Source organism: Hypanus sabinus, chromosome 31 (genome assembly GCF_030144855.1).
Source record: "Hypanus sabinus isolate sHypSab1 chromosome 31, sHypSab1.hap1, whole genome shotgun sequence".
Taxonomy (NCBI): Eukaryota; Metazoa; Chordata; class Chondrichthyes; order Myliobatiformes; family Dasyatidae; genus Hypanus; species Hypanus sabinus.
Window position 1 is genome coordinate 19,879,659 of NC_082736.1, and position 6,762 is coordinate 19,886,420.

General features: G+C 46.1%; 1 non-coding gene across 1 annotated transcript; it reads right to left on the bottom strand.

Annotated features, from left to right (window-relative positions):
- Positions 1-6,479: 6,479 nt before the first annotated feature.
- On the bottom strand, positions 6,480-6,561 carry trnaa-agc (transfer RNA alanine (anticodon AGC)). The gene has a single exon. It is a non-coding gene; the product is annotated as a tRNA-Ala (tRNA).
- Positions 6,562-6,762: the final 201 nt, after the last annotated feature.

Below are 6,762 nucleotides of genomic sequence, written 5' to 3' on the forward strand. Positions count from 1 at the left end.
AATCAGAATTTGTCTTCCCCTTCGCTGATGCGTGAGGTAGGGAACCATTTTTGCTCCGGCTCTCTCAAGAGTCGATTTGCTCCCCAAATTTCATCATTATGTGGACCTTGCAACGAGGAGGGAGAACACGTTGGGCCTAGATTGTACAAAAATCCTCGACGTGAACGGGGGGAGCCCCAGCCCCACCTCGGATACTCAGACCACATCTTTGTTATGCTAATCCCAGCATACAGACCGCTCGTCAGGCGCTCCAGACCAGTTCTGAAGCCGGTGAAACCTGGCCAGCAGGAGCGATCTCTGATCTTCAAGACTGTTTTGAGCCCACTGACTGGCACATGTACAGGGAGGCTGCAACTGATGGCGACTCTACCAACTCAGAGGATTACACGGCACCAGTGACCAGCAAGTGCATTGATGATGATACTCTTTCCAAGAACATCACTATACGCGCTAACCATAAGCCATGGATGACCGTGGAGGTGCGTGCGCTGCTGAGGACCCGTGGCTCAGCCTTCAGAGCAGGCGACAAGGCTGCCCAAACAACAGCAAGGGCCAAATATTCCCGGTCAGTCAGACGTGCAAATCCTGCACACGCCCAGCGAATCCACAGCCACTTCCAGGACAGCAGCGATACACGGCGCATGTGGAAGGGCATCCAGGATATCAACAATTACAGGACATCACCTGACTGTACGGGTGCTGCCATCCTCGCAGATGCGCTGAAACCATTTTACGCCCGTTTTGAGGTGAAAAATGACGTGGCGGCGAGGAAGTCCACACTCACCCCCCCCCTCTCTACAAAGGACTAGGAGCTGTGTCTAACCGTGGCCGATGTGCGAAGAACCCCAAGCAGGCTCAACCCACGGAAGGCTGCTGGACCAGACAACATTCCTGGTGGAGTGCTCAGAGGATGTGCAGACCAGCTAGCAGATGCTCTCACTGGCATTTACAACATCTCCCTGAGCAGCGCCATCGTTCCAACGTGCTTCAAGGCCGCCACCATCGTCCCCGTCAAGATCTTCAGTGTCCTGCCTAAATGACTACGGTTGCGTTGTACTCACGTTCATCATCAGGACGTGTTTCCAGATGCTCGTCATGAGGCATATCAGGACCCTGCTGCACCACTCACTGGACCCTCTTCAGTTTGCGTACCGTACCAACCGCTCGACAGACGACACCATTGCCATCACTCATCACCTGGCCCTAACCCACCTGGACAAAAAAGACACATGCGTTCATAGACTTCAGGTCAGCATTCAACACAATCATCCCTCAGAAACTGATTGGAATGCTGAGCTTACTGGGCCTGATCACCTCTCTCTGCAACTGGATACCAGACATTCTGACTGGAAGACCTCAGTCAGTCCGGATCAGGAGCAACATCATGTGAACAAAACAGAAGAAATGGTTTTTGACTTCAGGAGGGCACGGAGTGTCCACTCCTCGCTGAACATCGACGGCTCCTAGGTAGAGATCGTTAGGAGCATCAAATTTCTTGGTGTTCACCTGGCGGAGAATCTCACCTGGTCCCGCAACACCAGCTCCACAGCAAAGAATGTCCAGCAACATCTCTACTTTTTGGAAAGGCTGAGTAAAGTCCAACTCCACCCAACATACACTTCATCACTTTCTACAGGGGTTGTATCGAGAGCATCCTGAGCAGCTGCATCACTGCCTGGCTTGCAAATTGCACCATCTCAGATCGCTAGAATCTGCAGTGGATAGTGAGGTCAGCTGAGAAGATCATCGGGGTCTCTCTTGCCGTCATCACGGACAATTACACCACACGCTGCATCCGGAAAGCAAACATCATTATGAAGGACCGCACGCACCCCTCATACTAACTCTTCTCCCTCTTGCCGTCTGGGAAAAGGCGCCGAAGTATTCAAGCTCTCCCGACCAGACTGTGTAACAGTTTCTTCCCCCAAGCTATCAGACTTCTCAGTACCCAGAGCCTGGACTGACACCTTACTGCCCTATTGCCCTGTATATTATTTATTTTAATGCCTGCACTGTTTTGTGCAATTTATGCAGTCCTGGGTAGGTCTGTAGTCTGGTGTAAATGTTGTTTTTTTTTCTGTCTGTGTTGTATGTACGCAGTTCAGTCTAGTTTTTGTTCTGCGTCATATAATACCATGTTCCTGAAAAACGTTGTCTCATGTTTTACAATGTATTGTACCAGCAGTTATGGTCGGAATGACAATAAAAGTGACTTGACTTGACTTGCTTTTCCCTGCAGTCCGAAAATAGAGTGTTGTGTTTCTCTGGTCTGTGGGAATGACGCGACATCCACTGGTCGGAATAGGAAACGCATCAGAGTGAGGAGCGATCCTTCAGAAAGCAGTTCGGAAACTGATAATCGAGTTGCAGAACTGAATCTTTTAGCAAACGAGACGGTCACTACCCGAATCCCAACTCGATCATGACGCGATTGCGATATAGTAGTGAGCATAGTTGCTTTCGAACCAGTAGGCATGAGTTCGACTCTCGGCCATTTAGAAATCCACAATTTCAGGCTATATGATTAACCTCTTTCGCAGCACTGTGTACATGGAACTCTTGGGACCAAGTCGACCACTCACACAAATTCATGGGCGATTTTCTGTGAGTCAAAGCGTTTTAGTAATTATCATTCAGTGTAGTAAATCAGAGATTGAATTCATATCGTTCATCCGGGATGAAACCAACTGGACTCCGACTGAACGATCGAGGACCCCAAATTCAATGAAAAACACAACGCCAGTTCGGGCAAGTCCGTTAGTTCCAAGGACTCCGCTCGAGTAAACACACACTTTCGGGTCAAATGGAACAGACAGATGTCTGACCAAATACACCCGCATCCTGAATATTCTCTCCGTTCCTCTCTCCCATTGGGCGGAAAGGACAAACGCCTGAAAGAACGTATCACAGGCTCATGGATAGTTTCAGTCCCGCTGTTTTGTCTACTGAACCGTTTCTCAGTACGAAAAGGTGTACGTTTGACCTCACAATCCACCTCGGTATGATGCTGTAGGTTATTATTTACCTGCACTGTTCTTTCCCTGTCGCTGTTACACTTTATTCTGCATTCTGATAGTGCTTTGGCTTGTACGATCTCAATGCACTGTGTAATGATTTGACCCCTATGAACAGCATGACCGGAGAAGGTTTTCACTGTATCTCGGCACGTGTCTGAAATATAACAGTTCAAATTCCCATCGTGGCAGCAGTAGGGAACCCCGGCCTACGTTCAGCGCAGCGTTTCCCTGCTGGCAATGAAACACAACAGAGAGGAAACTTCTGCCGGTTCATTAGCCGCCAACCTTTCCGTTCACAGCCGAACGCGCTCACCGATGCGACGCGGAGGCAGATTCTGAGGAAAGTAGGAATAAATGGTTCAATTCTGTGTTGCAGAACCTGACCAACAATCGCTGCTGCCCTGGACCCGGTTTTTCACAGTCTACATGACTGGTTTGCATCAGTGTGTCAAGGAAAATATCAAACAGAAAATATTAGAAATACACAGTTATCAGGACTCGAAGCTGCACGAGGAAATCCCAATGGATTCCAGGTGCATCGCCAAACAATTCGGTAATGATTACACACCCCCCACTGATTTCCCTTCCGGTGATGATCCAAACTGAAGAAGTGCTGAGCCTGTCCATTCACCTCCTCCTATACAACATTCAGGGTCCCAAACAGTCCTTCCGGGTGAGGAAATATTTCAGCTGTGAGTTTGCCTGGGCCATCTAGTGCATCGGGTGTTCCCAATACGACCTCATCTCAATACGCAAGTTCAATTGGGGAAGCATTTTGTCGAGCAACTTTGCTCCGTCCGCAACGAGCAGGATTTCCCAATGGTCAGCCATTTTAACTCCACTGCCCATTCCAATTCTGAAATGTTGGTCCACGGATTCCTCTACAGTCACGATGAAGCCAGTCTCGGGATGGAGAAGCAGCACTTCATATTCCGTCTGGGTAGACTTCAACCTGATAGAACGAACATCGATTTCTCTAACTCGTTAATTTCTCCATTCTCCGCTTTTTAATTTAATTTTCATTCGGGATTCCCTCTTGCACTTTTCTTCGCACGTCTACCGCCTCTCTCTAGTCATCGAATCTAATTTCTGCTTTTCAACCCTTTTTTGTTTCTTTTCCACCAATCACCAACCAGCCTCTCATTTATTTCCCTTTCCCCAAAATATCTAACACTTATTCTTACCTGGCTTCAAATATCATCTCCCAGTTTTCAAAACACCGCTCTCCCCAACATACCTACATTCCGACCTCACCTGGCCTCACCTATCACCTTGTAGCATGAACTACTTCTCTTCCCCCGCGTTTTTATTCTGGCTTCTTCCTACTTCATTTCCAGTACTGATGAAGGAACACGCCCTGACACTTCGATTTGTTATCCCTCTACATAGATGCTGACTGACCTGCTCAGGTCCTCCAGGGATTTGTGTGCTTTACTCCGATTCTTGCGCCAAAAAATACCCATCTTCACCCATCGCCCACCCGATCTTTGACTCATTTTTTTTTTCCCTACTTTCATTACCATAGTCTGCCGTGCTGGACGTCTCCCGCAGTATTGTTCATATAACATGGAAATAAAAGTCCCGATGGAAATAAAAGTCAGTCATTCACTTGGTCTCACCAGATCCGCGGCTTTTCCTTTGCCCCGTCACGTTCGCCCACCTAGTCTGAAACAGAAAACTACCTCATTGTCCTCTTTCCCTGGGGTGACAAATGGGTCTCCTCCTGAAACATTAAATTTGTTTCACTTTGTACAAATGTGACCGACGAGCGTGAACTCCGTAGTGGAGCAGCAAGTCGTTGCTTTATTTAACTTGCACGTTGATGTGAACAACAAGTGAAACATCCAGGCTCCTGGGTTCACAAAACGACCCGTAGAGTCGCAGTGAGATCCTTGAGGCAGCCACCGGTCACTAGAGGGCACCGAGGATCTGGGTCCTGTGCAGCAGCGCACAACAGTTCCAAGTTTAAAGGAAATTCATTACCAAAGCACAAATGTGCCACCGTTAGATGCGTTTCCTTGCGGGGATTTACAGTAGGTGCAAAGAAACAGAATACAATCAGTGAAAGAGTGCACACAAGACGGTCAATCAATGTAGAAATAATAACAGACTGTGAAAATACAAAAACGTAAAATTAAAATAATATTAATATAAAGTTAACCAATGGGGGAGCATCCTTCCATGTTAAACAGCCCCATGATCTTAGCGTTGGGGACCCCCTCCCAGAAACAGATGGGTTCTTTGTGGCAATACAGGGCCAGGTGGTTAACCGAAAAATATTAGAAATGCATAATAAACGTCCTACGAATTAATGACGATAAATGCAGAAAATGACAAGAGCCACCAGGAACAATCCAACATATTACAGGATTGAGCAGCAGTTTAACTCAATCTGATTACTTACACGGGGACAATCAATTTACAAACATCAGTCACCAAAATCTTGCTTTAAAATGCAAACTTGTAAAAGACACCACACCTTACTGTAAATACAAACCTGTTCTAGATTAGGGTCAGAGTCCTACTCATTAATTTTTGTCTGATCCCTCGTTACAGACAGGACAATCCAGAATAACCGTCTGGATATATAATATTACTGGATTAAAAAGCAGTAACAACGTACATAATCGATATAGTCATTGCAAACATACATAACGTAGAACAATTAACAAGTGAAGAACACCAGAAATATGCTGAAATAAAAGAAGAAATTGAAAGTCTATCGAGCATGAACAGGGTAGATATTGTCCCAATAGTAATATCAACAACAACTATCATTGCATAGTCACTCCACAATAGCATTAAGAAGTTAGTACAGCAAACCAATATTTCCGTAAATCTCCTGAAAGCCACTATACTATACGCCACTAGAATAGTCGGCAGTCCGTAGCTATTGAGGAATGAATGTGCGTCATGCGCCCGGACATCAGGTTTTACCAGCTTGAGCTGAGAAAGTCATAATAATAATAACAAAGCAAAAATCTCGACAGCATGACATATCGAGTTAGAAAGTGAGTTGTGGAAACAGTAGGTTTTGGTGTGAGTGACGTTGAGTGAATTTATCCCTCTGGTTCCAGTGGCGATAACAGAAATTTAAACAATAAATACATAGGTGCCCTGTACGGGATCTGCTGGTTTCCTCGTCCATGTGCAATATATTCAGTTTATGGCAACATAAATGTAAGCTGGACAGGTCGTGGTAGGACTCTCTTTTCTGAATGTGGATATATGTCTTTTGTAATGAACGTATTAGGGATAGCACGGAGCGCACAAAACGAACAACAAAGGCCACTAGATCAACAGTGCCCCTGGACAGGTCGGAACCACCAACAGTTCGGATAACAGCCGAACAGAGGCCGCCTGAATAAATGCGGAACACCGGGGATCTTCCTGGATTTGCAGGCGGCGAACAGATATCGGTATTTCGAATGTTTTTTTTTTACAATCAGTCGGATATAATCACGTAAGTGGCAGGATTCGAACCTGCGCGGAGAATCCCCAATGGATTGCTAGTCCATCGCCTTAACCACTCGGCCACGACTACAAGTGCACCAGTGTTCTTCCACCTATAATATATATTACGGTAGAGTCAGATTGAGTTATTTACCAAATTAAACAATGGGATGTGTCACAAAGACTATTAGATATCACGTCGGTTCAGCCAATGACGTTTTGCAGAATCCATCCCTTTTGGAATAAAGTTTGGAACTGGAGTTTAAATGTTAATTTACATCCTTCGATGAGT